This window comes from Strix uralensis, chromosome 4, assembly GCF_047716275.1.
Source record: "Strix uralensis isolate ZFMK-TIS-50842 chromosome 4, bStrUra1, whole genome shotgun sequence".
Lineage (NCBI taxonomy): Eukaryota > Metazoa > Chordata > Aves > Strigiformes > Strigidae > Strix > Strix uralensis.
The window spans coordinates 3,684,594-3,698,582 of NC_133975.1; the positions used below are offsets into that span (position 1 = coordinate 3,684,594).

The 13,989-nt window shown below is 51.1% G+C and overlaps 1 protein-coding gene across 5 annotated transcripts in view; it reads right to left on the reverse strand.

Annotated features, from left to right (window-relative positions):
- Positions 1–13,989, reverse strand: part of RNF24 (ring finger protein 24) — a 33,109-nt gene that overhangs the window by 18,829 nt on the left and 291 nt on the right. Inside the window, exons 1-2 of one of the 5 annotated variants that reach the window (XM_074865467.1) lie at positions 8,730–9,010; positions 6,345–6,426 (exon numbers count right to left, since the gene is read on the reverse strand). The exons of 1 other annotated variant lie outside the window; for it this stretch is intronic. The gene's annotated coding sequence lies outside the window, so the exon portion shown is untranslated. Of the gene's footprint in view, positions 1–1,404; positions 1,511–6,344; positions 6,427–8,729; positions 9,013–13,989 lie in introns of those variants that run through there. 3 more of the 5 variants (XM_074865466.1, XM_074865470.1, XM_074865471.1) reach the window with 3 other exon arrangements.

Here is a 13,989-nt window from a genome sequence, read left to right on the forward strand (position 1 = left end):
CTGCAAAGCAGAATGACCTGAGCTCTGTGCCTCCTCCTTCATTACACCCTCCAGTGAATCAGCAACGCAGGGCCAAGCACATCCCCGTTTCTTGGACGCCTACAAAACCAAGCTTTAATTAAAAGCCAAGTTATGGTTAATGGCATATCGAGAAGTCAGGAAGTGAAGTGTTACAGGTCAGCATTAACTCGCTGGCTTTGCAACACCTTTGATTACAAGTTGGGCTGTTAAAGGCAAACCTAAATAAGCCACCTAGCCAAATTAATCCCTGTTACAATCATAGCAAGCACTTAATGCGCTTAATAATCAAGGCCAACCTCTCACCCAGAGCTTTCATCAGGAGATCTCAAAGGGATTAATAAAGGAGGCAATTATCTTTTTACAGGTAGAGAAACTGAGGCAGGGAGGCGGGGAACAAGGCAGGAGAGCCGCGGTCCCCGAGGCTGGGGGGTGACACCAGGGATGCCGCTGGGCCGCTGCAGGTGATGCCACGAGCATCATTCACAGGCTGAAAGCCACAAATGTTTTCTTTCCTGCTGCTTTTCTGCGTGGATTTGAACTGTGCGCTCCTTTTCTGAGTTTTACTTATTAAAAGGAGCTGCTTGCGCTTTTTTAAAAAAATATTATTATTTATTTATAACACCAGTGCATAAAGGGGCCAGGCGAGCGCTGTGCATCATACCTAAATATAGCCCAGGCACTGGGTGGAGGGGTGGTTTCTGCCTCTTCTGTTGTAAATAAAAACCCATTTTCAGAGAGATTTACCTTATGTTTTTGAGACAAACAACTTCCTCTGCAGAGATTCAAAGCAAACCTGAGCTGGTCTGAACCTCCTGCACAAACTGGATGGAGCTGGTGGTCCGCAGCATCCCACCGGCCAAACTGGTGAAGCCAACCCATCTCCAGGAAATACTGAGCTTTAAAAACTCAACAAAGCCAGACACATACAGGTTCCTGTTGCCCAATCGAAACCAAGGATCTCAGGGAAAAGAAAATGCTAAGCCATGGCAAAACTCCAAGTTGAAATATTTTATCGATGGGAAAGATTTCAAGCGGGCGCGAACGGCGTCTCGAGTTTCAAAGGCGTTACGCAAGTCCGCAACGTCTTTTATACAGGTTTAACCAAAACGGTTATTAACTCGGTTGAAAGTTAAACTGTGAGCAGCTGACAGGACCTTTCTGAAATACCCCAAGTTGTATGGCGAAGCGGGGTATTCTTCCATGCAATAAATCCACAACGTCAAGGTTATTTAATGGGTATGCCTAATAGGATAATATTTAAAAAAAAAAAAAAGATTTTTCCAGGTTTTTAAAAAGCAGCAGCGAGAGATGCCTGTTTTTAACTCGCAGGCAAAAAAAAAAACCAACCCCTTGAGAACCCCAAAAGAAAAGCGAAGCCCTGACCTCAAGCAGCTGGAAGGAATTTCCTTCAGCTCCACCTCTGGAGCTGGTCCAGCGCGAGGATCCGCAGCACAGCGTTGGGAAAATCGCAAGCAGCTGCAGAGCCAGTCCCCGAAAGCAGCACCACTGTCGCTCGAGAGATGCCGAGATGCCACGTGGCCACATCGCCTTTGCCTGGGATGGAGCGGGGCGAAACCTCAACGCTGCTCCGGCCGGGAGCGACGTCCTTTGCCATCCAAAACCAGGGGACAACAGGAGTGACGGAGCAGGGGGAAAATCCAAAATTCTCAGCACGCTGCCATTTTAGCAGAGCTACGACGCTCCTACGGGGACGGTGCCAGGCCGCAGCCTGGCTGCATCCAGCGCCGGCCCCGAGCATCCAACCGGACCCACCTCCTCGACTGCAAAAAGCCGGCAGCGAGCAGAGGAGGAGCGTGAGAGACGGCGCACGGCTCGGCAGCGTTACTGATTAGCGGGATTAACGAAGGGAGAGCATCCCAACAGGTCCCTTGTGGCCCCTGACACCACGGGGCAGAGTCGTGTTGAGATCCAGCAAAGCTCGTCCGGGGCGATGCTGCACCGCAGCTGGGGAACCGAGGAAACTTTTGGGTGTCAAACGGAACAAAACCTGTTTATTTTACCCATTTTAGCTGCGTGCAGGTTTGGGGGATGGCGGTGGATTTTTGTTGTGTGCCTGGACAACCAATAAACCAAACTGACCTCCTTCAAGAACCGCTTTGAACCTTTGATCCCTTCTCCCCAAGAGCGAACCCGACGCTTTTTTTGAACTGGAATCAGGAAATTTCCTGGCTGTGCTCCCCGGCCGGCACACACTGAGCACAAAGCCTTAACCCTCTCCCCTGCCTTTGGGCAGGGGGACACAGTCAGAGCGATGTGACAATGCAACGAAGCAATCAGCCACTGGAAAAAAATAGAAAAGTCTTTATGACAAAAGAAATAACCAGCAGCACAACCAGTACCACTGCAATTTTCAGCAAGTGCTTTTGACTCTGGGCAGTGTAACAAATGATCCCACGATGTTAATACCAGAGAGCACCTTTAAATGTGAAAATGTTTTTGCTACCGTTGGCAGAGAAATGTGCAGAAAATAGGTCAGCTGCAGCTCCCATCACCGAGTTTGAAGTCAAGTGCTTTCACCCAGCATTGTTGGAAAGGCAAACTAGAGGTTTGCTGAGGGCTGATTTTGCAAGTTCCAGGAAAAAAAGGCAAAAATAAACAGCAAAAAAAATCAATGGCACTTTTTAATCCAGTTTGCAGGAGGGGGGAAGCGGAGTTTGGAGGAAAGTCCTGCTTGGGCTCCCATCGGATCAGAAATGAGAAATGGAAATCACTTATCAGAAGGGTTTGAAGCGGAGTCAGCAGCTTCTCACTTTGAAACGCACACACAAGCTGCCCACGTACGGTTCAGTTTGGTTCTCGGCGATGAAATAACACTTGAGGAATTTTTTCCCTTTGGCCTTGGGGACTTTTTCTATTTCCCCCCGCCCCCCCCCCCCCTTTTCCTGGCACATGGCTCCATCCCACATCCAACGTCACGACCCGCTGAGCTCACTCTTCATCATGAAAGCGTGGTGGGAAAGGATGTGCCGCTGCCTCCTCCTGCCCCCAGCCCTATTCATACTCGGGGTGGTGAAAGCAGAAGGCAGCAGCCCCCGGGTACCCTGTGTGGGGTCACGGTGATGGGACCACGTCACCCCATCCCTGCCTGCTGCCACAGCACTCAACAGAGCAGTATCACCCCGCACCACAGAGCTCAGGCGCTAAAAAATTTAATAATGCGCATATTATCAAAACTAGGAGTATTTTAGACCAAGCAAAGCACCAAAAGCCAGGGCTGAAGTCAGGCACCCCCATAGGGTGGGCAGCTTCACGCCGCACGTTGCAGCCCCCCTGCTCCTATTGCTCGGTGGAAATAATCTCCCGCCTGCGTTTGTGGTTGCTTCTCCTCGTTTGCTGAGTTTTCCCCAATTAAGAGGTTCCTTGGAGAAAGCAGATTGGAAGCCCTGTGAGAAACGCTCAGCCTACGCTGCTGAAGGGCCAGAGCAGAGAAGTTGGTGTTAAACGCTCCAGGGAATTTGCAAATTCCTGGGTGACGACAGCGAGAGCCAGGGAGGGTTCCCAAAATATCGCACCTGGAAGAACATCTTGCTTTGATCCCAGACATCTTCAGGCTGAACAAAAGCAAATCATCTTCTGCAGAGCAGAAGAGCAACCGGCCTTCTCTGCTCTTTTATATTAAGCAGCAGATGGACTAAATGACCTCCTGAAACCCTTTTCCCCCTGTTTCCTAAGCTCCTTTAATGTGGAAAAAAAATAATCAGTGCAACATCCAGGGATCAATAATCCCTACAAAATCCTGCTGGAGGTAGGCACCCTGCGCCGGCGATGGGATCGCAGCTGCTAGCAGCCATCCTCTAAAGGCAGTAAGAAGAGCCAAGTGCAATTTGGGATGCAGGAAGGCATAATGCTCTCGTTTACACTAAATAAGGTTGCTAGGTTATGGATTTTTTTTGGGGGGGGGACATAAACTGAAAGGGGATCCAGATGGCTGTAGAGCCTCATGGTGGAAAAGCAGCATGAGGCCAGAAAGGGAAGAATTCCTCTTTATGCTGCTGCCGTCTGCTCCTGGGCCCTGGATTTCAGTCCTCAGGAATGCTCTCCGTGGACCCTTTTAATTGCACCATTTATATTTGTGGTAAAAATTAAGTTGAAGAGGTAGCTGGATGCAGAAGAACAAAAAAGTTGGTGTCTGGATACTGGAAAGAAGTCACTAAAACAAATCTGATGGAGGAGCCATCCCCCAAAGCCCACACCGCTTCTGCAAGGTTTGTATTTTAAGATGCTGACAGCATTAAAAAGCCTTCAGGAAAACCCAAACAAACCCAAACCTCAGCCTGCTGGGAATTTACACTAATGCCACGTCACTGCTGTTTGCTATTTTTCCTAATACTTACAGAAAAATGAGCTGCGCAGTCAGCCCGCCCTTCCTCTGGTTTTAAAAAAAGTTCTGGGTTTTGGGGGAGTAGTTTTTTTGAATCGTTCCTTCTGCTCTGCTAACAGAAACTGGGGGAATTTTGCAACGCTTTAAAGCCCAGGAAAAAAACCCTCCCTGGAGCCATACGGATACAGGACACAAACTGCTTCACTCCCACAGGATCAGCACAAGCAAAGGTGGCCACGAGGATCACAAAAACCTCAAAATTTAGCTGGAAATGGAAAATTGAACTTTTCCACTCCCAGATTTGCATGGTCAAGCGAGGTGCTTGATGGAGATCAATATGCATAAACCCAACACAGGCATTATCTCCTCCTCTGTGGTGCAGTTTCAGTGCTGAAGGCAATGCCATGGGATACCATCCTTCCCTGTTCACCCCGGCACCGTGGTCTGACCTTAGTGGGATGGAGAAAGTCAAGAGACCTTAAAATTCAGGGTTACCTGCAGCACGGGGTCTGTAACCAGAAGATGATGGACCGCCACACACGAATTTTCAGCATTACCTACCCACACGCCCATTTTGCCAACAGACATTGCTTCTTACATGGGTTTCTCATAAATTGAGCCCAAAATAAGTAAAACCCCAAGTTACAGGTGTGTTGCTGATGCAAAACTCATTATAAAAAAATGGAACAACTTTTGAGAGGGTTACTTAAAGTTTGTATTTTGCTTGCAGCCGACCAAACAAAACCTGCTAAATATTTCCCAACTGCTCCAAGGCTACCAGGGCCTCCTCGGGCAGTGAAGCTAAAAAACACCAACGCGACTTTCAGGCATGTAATAGTTTGCTGTTGGATCTTTACAAATTCCCGGGTGCTGAATTGCCTACTAGAAGGCAAAATACGTGAGTGGCACTAACGAGTCGGCTTAGCAACGAGCAGGCAGGCTGCCTCGAGTGTCTTTTTAAAGGTCAAGAGAGCACATGATGCCTGGGAGCCCTCGCGTTCGGTTTTTACTATGAGTTAAAGATACTTCCAGAGAGTCTGTTTATTAAATCGCTGCCTCGCACCAGCCAGCCACAGATCTTTTAAAACCAAGAATCTCCCCTCCTCAAATATCATTATCCCTCTTTCAACCCATTCCTACCCTTCCCCATCTTCACCAAAACGGTGGCATTTGAGAGGAAAAACCCGCATCGAGATGAAACGCAAGGAAAGGTCCCACCGCCGTGGGGATTTTCGGGTAGCGCCGCCGAGAAGCATCATTGAAATTCAGCGGAAGAAGCCGGTTTTCCTCCGCTCTGCGGGGGCTGCCATGTTAAATCACATTTGGATTCACAGTACAAGGCTGCTAAAATACCACCGCGGCGGCTATTGGCACATTTCAATGAAAACACCGTGGCCTCATTAGTATAGTGGAAATTATGAGCTTGTCTTTGTATATATTTAAAAGCTTGCCTCGGAAAGTATATTGGGTCGGGGCCAGAAATTCCTGGCTTGGAGCTCCTACCACTCGGCAGTTTGAGATTGCCTTGCTCCTGCAGGTCAAGCGACCGCTCAGCCATCGACCCGGAGGAAAAGGCATTTAAAAAATACCCTGCAGGGAAAGGCACGGGGCAATATGGCAAGAGGAGGCAGAACAACCAGGTTTCAACTAAATCCTCCTCCGTGTTAGCTCCATGCGTGGTTTTCCTTGCGAGCCGGTTAGGGATCGTGTCCTAATGAAGGCGCAGGTTATAATTAAGAGGATGCAGGGATGTGGGGTGCGTGGAGTTTCATCCCACTCCCATCGCTCCTGACAGCCGGGGCAAGAGCATCCCATCGACCCAAAAGCACCCTTCCCCTCTGGGGATGGACCACAAAAGCCCCAATCCTTTGCAATAAGGGGCAACCTCATGAAATAACATCATTTTCAGGATCTGCTCATCTCGATATGTGATTTTGCAAGTCTTTATCAAGGAAAGCTTTTGGGTCAGCTCCCTACTTACCCGCACGGGCGCCGCAACGCAGCCAAGCCACGCAAACCCAACGTATCTGCTGAACGGCTACCGTGGTTTGGTGCCAGGGATGCTGGAAAAAAGAAAAAAAAACAAACCCTAATATTGCACAAAAAGCCAGATCGAGTGAGGGAGAGGATGAACATATTGTTTTTAAATGCTTTGATTGGCAAAGACTCCTATAAATCGGTTCAGCTCTTAGTAACAGCACGGAGATCCCCTTTTAAAACGCGGCGATGACGTTACGCGGCACAGAGAGAAAAGGGGGGGAAAAAAAAAAGCCTCAGCTAATCCTCACAATTTTATAAGCATCTGAGACACTAATCCGTTGATCTCATTGAAAAGGATTAGAATTACTCCCTCGCCAGTAAATTTAAGAAGTTTTCTACCAGATGTAAACAAAAGCGAAGAGCAGCCCGCAGAGACGGCTGCCACACAGCGAGTCCTTGCTGAGAAATCCTCACCCGGGCTGGTTTTGGGGTGAAAAAGGGGAATTTCCACCCCAGTGCTGTGGAGGGTTGGCTGGAGTGATGCTGGTATCCAAGGAGAGCCCAGTCAGCTCGTCCAGCTGCTGCTGGTGAAAGGCAGGATCCCATCCCGTGCGAGCATCCCTCTGAGGCATCACAACCCATTGTGGGGTCCCACTCTTACAAGAATGATGCCCCAACTAAAAAAAAAAAAAAAAAAAAACAAAAAAACACCAAAACCCCCCAACTTATCTGCACTGGCTATGGAAACATTATTTTAATAGTCAGAAAAAAGAGAGGGCAAACTTCCAAACTTTTAAGCAGCAAATTGGGTAACCTGAGTTTTGCCCAGCTTCACAGCAACCTTCATCCACACTGCTCTGAGGCAAGGACCTGTGTTATTGAGGTGGAAAAATGTAACACGGCGGCCTCGTGTAAACAGTCTGGCACCAGCTGCTACGCTTGCAATGAATAATTCATAATATTAAAGAAAAGATTATTTGATTTAGAAGATGAAGCAGGCAATGTGCAACCTGGTTTCTGATACCAACCGCAGTTCACTCCTAAGTTTGATGTTTTGGCTGTTAAGAGAAATTTTAATAGCTGAAATAAATCAAAACCTAAAGGAGGCTTCAGGCAAAAAGGGTTCAGGTGATCCCTTGGTGAGGAAAAGCCACTTTTCCTCCAAAAAAGAAAGCAAACTTCTGTTAGTACTTACTTCTTTCCTCTTTTAAATTCCATCCAAAAAAGAAACCTTAAGAGATTTAAGTTTCAACCTCAGTTTAAACCAGGGCTCAATCTCGTCAGGGCTTGTCTTAAAAGCACTCCTTTTGGAGCTGTTTGATGGGATGGCAACAGGATCCCTCTTCTCCAGCCCCTTTTAAAAATACGAAAAATATTCTCCTGGTTTTGGGAAAACACTCGCCATCCGCACACAGCCCAACTCACTCCCTGCAACACTCCCGCTCCCAGCTTTAGTGCCCAAGAACCAGCCCATCGCCATCACCAGCCTGACCTCATCCTCCTGCTCCATCGACAGCAGATGCGAGGGGGGAGGACGCTGCAGGAGAAGTGAGGGGGGAAGAAGTGACAGGGGGAAGACGCTGCAGGAGATGTGTGGGGGGAAGACGTGAGGGGGAAGCCCTGAGGGCGGTGGGAGCACGCAACAACTCAGCATCCCCCAGGCAAAGCAGCAGCTGAGGAAATGATCCATTTTTCCTGCTTTTACTCCCAAAGCACCGCCCCCAAACAATGCTCAGCGCAACGCGAGGGTTTTTTGGTGCAAATGCAAAGCGAGACTGGGGTGGAGGGCTCAGCTGACAGACAGCCGACCCACGCAAGCGCCAGCGGATGGGCTCCAGCCAGCTCTCAGGCGAGATGATCACTATTTATTCAGCCACAAAACCACCCAACGCTGCACAATCCCGTCCCACTTTGGATGGCCACCACTGTCACAGGGGCTCCAGAAGCCTCATCTTTTATTTCAGATGCCAAGACAGTGAGATGCTGGGTCTTAATCTGGCACTTCTCAGCTAAAAAGCAAAAGAAAAAAAAAAAAAAACACCCAACCCCGCAGCTGCGTTAATAACTAACGAGCCAGGAAATCGCCCCGGGGGAAGCCCAGCCTGGCGATGGGTTTTTATACAGAACAATAGAAAAACGAGAGTCTTTAAAGCGCCACGGAAATATTTGCCTGGTTGCGAGAAAGCTCTGCGTGGAGAGAAGTTTAATTCGATCCTTACGGTACGGCGGCAATTTAATTTCATGCAGGTTGCAAGCACAAAGAGCCTGGTCAGGGGGGAGGCACGACACTGGGATGAATTTATTTTAGCTGGAAGCTGTCAGATGGGAGACTGTGCTCCCTCCCACCCAATTGCGACGGGTAATTTGGCTTCACCCATCATCTTACCTGCCAGACTGCTCCTCCTGGCTTCAAACGGACCAACTGAAGAGCCGAAACCTCCTGCCTTGTGGATTCCCGGGATGGGAATCTGCACGGAGCTCTTCTACTTTCCCCTAAATACTATTCTCCAAGGCAAGCAGCTGGGAAACCCCCAGTTATTTGCAGGCAGGGAGAGCGATAACGGCCCTGAGCCAGCCGATGGCTGCGATCAGGAGGGTGGCTGCTCTCCCCGCTCAGCACTTTCAGTTTCTCTCTTGCAAACGCACTCCCGGTGCGGTTTCCTTGTAAGGCGCTTTGCGAGTTAAAAGCTCTATTAGCAGCAAAGATTAATCCTCCACAGGGATAAAAAAAAATAAACCAGAAGTTATTCCTGCTTGCTTTCTCACATTTGCAGTCCCAGAGCTGGAGCAGAAAAAGCAACTGGTCAAAGGACTTCCCTGCCTGGGCTTCCCGCGGCCTGGCCCTCGCTCCTCCTCCTGCTCTGCTGTGTCTTGCCCGCTTTTTCCGAAGGGCTGATCCAGTTTTAGCTCCAGCGTTGGAGCAACCTGAGACCTCGCAGCCTTCAGCTATGCCGAGGCAGCTGCTCGCAGTTAATTTGGTCCATGGGCTCTGGCACCCGGCTCCCGCCGCCCATCCACGCGTCGGCGTTGAGGCTTTTTGCTTCTCCTGGCGTGGCGAGGTTGTCCATCCTCCCCAAGCGTGTCTTCTCCTCTCCTGCCACCACTCGTCCCTATCAGAGGCTTCACAGCCGCTCTGTCCTCACCGCCAATGCTACTGCTGGCATCCTTTCGAGGTGTTGAGGCTGCTCTTTCCTCCCGTCGACATCCCTCTGGCACTGCCATCAGTTCATTAACAGGACAGAGGGAGCCCTTGACACATAGTTGGAACTGGGCTTTTTTTGGATGGAAATTAGATGTGCCGTACAGGTAGAAAAACGACACGTTGGATGGTGCATGTCATCACTCCAAGTAGGGAAAAACATCCGAAAATGATGCAGCTCCATCCCCAGCGAGCGCTCAGGTACCGCAGCATCCCGGGCTCCAATCGCCGTGTCCGATGGAGAAAACGCCGGAGCTTTCCCATTCCTCAACTTGGGAAGCAAATTGCCTCTGCCCGCCGCCATCGTGAAACCGCTGGGGTTTTGCATCCTCTCCTCGAGTGCGTTTTTGATGGGATCACCTGCATTTCTCAACTGAGCAAGAGGCGCCACCGGGGCCAGGTGACGGCTGAGCTGCAGATAAGCCCCACGTCGCATCATCGCTGATGTCATTTTAAAGATGTCAGTGAGTCAGCGTGGGGGTGCGGGCAGGATGGCCACTCCCGACACAAAGTCTGAGTGGTTTCAGGGCAACGTCGCTACGAAGAGACAGGGGAGGGAAGTCTACACAAGGCAGATGCTATCTTATGTCAACAATGCTTAGCTTTACTACGGATGATCACAGGAAACAAAAATAAAAACCCAGCTCAGCAACACCAACCACAGCCGAGACCAAAACACCCGAAGATCAGGGGAAGGTTCAAACCCCAAAAACCACCCTCCAGGCTTTGACACCAATGGTTCCAAGGTGGTTGGTGACCACCAGAAGCATCTGCACCCCCCCAACCCAGTCCACGGGAGGGGGTTGTATGGTTTTACTGTGCACCTGGGTGAGACAGCAGGAGTTTGATCCGGTGGGAGAGGACCTTGTCTGAGTCGTGCCAAGTCCCGCCATCCCATGGCAGAAGCGTTTCAGGTGGAGGTGGTGGGAGCAGGAGGAGATGAACATGCCCAGCTGTGCTTCTCTCCACCTTTTCAACATCCACGTGGTGTTTTATGGCTACGAGATAATCACTCACCACGTGTCTTCTGTCACATGGCCAACGTGGAGGCGACAGCCGGATTGTTGGGAGGGATGACCCAAGAGGGAACGTGTGGAGAGGTGGTCCATAAGCACGAAAGCCCTCCTAGCAAAGCCGGGTGTCCTTGTATCATCCCACACATCATTTAGTCCAGGAGATCAGCTGGAAATCAAGCCCTTCTTGGGTAAAACCTCCAGGCTCGGTTCAGTCTCACAGTTTGGAGATATCCCACGAGAAGCTCTGCTGCTTCCTCGCCACACAACCCTCAACCATCACCTACCTCTCCCCCAGGACATGGCCAGGACCACTCTCCAGCCAAGAACAGCGGGAACAAGCAACAGTCATCATTCCATTTCCCATCTGGCACACAGGCTCTTCCTTATTTGAAGTTTGGACAGATGCCACTAACACCCAGAGCGTGTTGACCAAGGTGTCCTTCACAGCTGGTCCATCACAGGTATCTTCAGACGAGCTCAGAAGCAAGCGGACCGCAGCTCGGGCTGTACAAGCAAGAGGCACCACCATGGCTTACCCACTTCCACAGCTTGTCCCCCCAGATCTGAGACAGCCTCGGACTAAACACCACGACCACTGATCCAATGAGCAGACCTAGAGAGTCCAAACCCAGCAGGAGATGAGAAGGAAGGTTCTAGCCAGCAGGCCAGCCTTGACAGCCTTTTACCGAGATGAGCAGCAACAAAATAAGCAAACCTGAGCCGAGCTGGTGGCCAGGAGGAGTTCTGGGAGGTTGTGGAGGGGATTTCCATCAACAGCAAGACCGGGAGACCCAGGAGGTCATCAACACCCTCACCTCCAGCAGCTCCACCACCCACCCAGAACCACAACCTTCATCTGCAAGCATCAGCTCCACAGCACCATCCCTCCTGGCTGCTTTCAGCACACACTGCAAGGGTGGAAGGATTTATTTTCCTTTTTTTTTTTTTTCTCTTTTTTAAATACCTCAATTAGCACATTTTGGGTTCTTTCCACGTTGCCCCTAAGCATTTCTTCTGTCAGGGGCTATATTCTTCCGCCGTCAGTTATTGGAGGCAAAGGCTTGTTATTTTTCCAGGCTGGGGGCCAAATTTGTATTTAATTTTTGCTCCAGATGGCACAGCACTCTAGATGCATCAGCTGGAGCATCTAACCTGTATGAATAAAGCAATAGAGCAAATAACCTGATTTACTCAGGGGTTGTTTGACACGCTCAAAGTAGCTCTGCTTACACCTGTCATAAAAAAGAAGCATTAATATGAATTGAGACTATGGTCTCGCTATCAAACTGAACGCCCACGGGAACTGAAACAACAATAGGAATCAAAATAGTAATAATAATAATAATAATAACAACAACAGCTTGTATTTTGCTTTCTCGCAAGTCAAGCATAAAATAAAGGTTTATTTGAGCTGTCAAGGCAGTCAGGTCTGAGCCTGGACCTGTGTTTCCTTCACCTTCCCCCATCCTCTCTGGTCCCAAAGCCGCCGTTGGCAGCAGGTCGTGCAAACTGGGGTCAAACTTTTCCTCCTACAAACAAGGCGAAGGGTTGGTGAACCCAGATTTTAGTGTGTGGTGCTGAGAGCTTCCAGCCCTGCTCACCCGAGGAGACGCGAGGAGGACACGAGAGGACAACCATGAGATGCTCCAGTTATGCTTCTGGGTATTTTGCCCCGTGTCTAGGAAGCTGCCACATCCCTCCAGCATAGCCTGCAGCTGGGATATGTTCCCAGCAAACTAAATCACCGAAAATAAGCCAGAAAAATAAATAAATAAATAAATATAAAGAGATGCGAGTCATTGGTTTATCTGTCTGGACACATGAAACACAGCATTAAATCAGCTGAGCCCGCGAACGGTTGGAAACAAAGGGCCGGGGGGCTTTTTGTGCTCGTCTTTGCTCCGTTCAGAGCATCCTCGGGTTGTGAGAGCCCGTCCTGGCGGCAGCTGAGACAAAGGAAAGCCAGGAGCTGTCGGCAGGAGCCGGCTGGGGAAAACCGGGGTGAGGAAGCACCCGCATCGCCCTCCCCGGCAGCCGCGGAGCCGGGTTCGCGTGTTGCCGAACACGTTATACATGGCAGGAAACTCGAGATCAAAGGAGAGAAGCGTGCCAGAGCAAGATGTCATCCAAACCTCCTGCCAAAGGTGCGCCAGGGAGGGGGGAAATAACCCCCAGACACACATGCTGGCGCATCCGATGGATCCGGCACCGCTCGTAGGTGCGCAGGGCGAGCGGACCCACGCGAACGCTCTCCTCCTCACGCCCAGACTAAAACAAAGACAGGCTAAACTAAACAAAAAAAACCCCAAACCCCAGGAGGTGCATTTTTACCCGTCGGTTTTCAGTCCCACGGGACCCGTGCGTGTCCCCTGCCAAAGCGGGCGAAGCGGCGGATGCTGGGAGGGCTCCGTACGTGCCTGTACGGCAGGAACAGCAGCCCTGTGTAACTCCAAACAGCAGCTCTTCCCATTTCTGGGTGGTTTTTTTTTTTTTTTTTTTTAAGCTGAAGAAACCCGCAGCGTCCTGTCTCGGCCCCAGGAAAGCGAGGGGACGTGCCTGATCGCAAGCCAGCAGCTACCAGGAATGGGGGTGACCCGGGGACCCTGAGCCAAGCGTGGGGTGGGACCCCCAGGAGCTCTCCCTCGTAAAGGGGGTCCAGGTGGGATGGGTGCTGGGTGGGGACACATCCCCTGTCCCTTTGCGCTGCCCCAGACCCCTCCTCTGTTACTCCTGGGTGATGCAGTCCCAGGCCATGGCAGAGCCTCCACCTCCCCCTTCTCTGGGCTGTCCCCTCTGCCCCACAGGTGGGGATCTTATGGGTCCCAAGCAGGGACCTTATAGAGCTTATAGGGACCCCCACAGAGCTGCCAGTCACCCCAAAGTCACAGCCCGGTCACCCCGAAGAGGGCCTGCCGTGGGGGGTGCAGGGACAGGCCTTGCTCTGCAGGGCACAGCCGGGGGAAGCCCCGTTTCCCTGTGGAGGTCCCTGCCCCACCGGGGACTGTGGAGCCGAGAAGTGGGGCAGCCTGTCCCCCACGGCGGGTGCTGAGGAGGGGGAGCCCCTGCCCCATGGGGGTGCTGAAGGAGGGGTCCTGCCCTACAGAGCAGTGCACAAGGAGGGGCTATGCCCCACAGGGGTGCCAGAGGAGGGGCCCTGCCCCACAGAACGGTGCAGAAAGAGGGACCCTGCCCCACAGAACGGTGCAGAAAGAGGGACCCTGCCCCACAGAACGGTGCAGAAAGAGGGACCCTGCCCCACAGAACGGTGCAGAAAGAGAGACCCTGCCCCACAGAACGGTGCACAAGGAGGGGCCCTGCCCCACAGAACGGTGCACAAGGAGGGGCCCTGCCCCATAGAACGGTGCACAAGGAGAGAAGGTGCATGGGAGAGGCTCTGCCCCACAGGGGTGCTGGAGGAGGGGTCCTGCCCC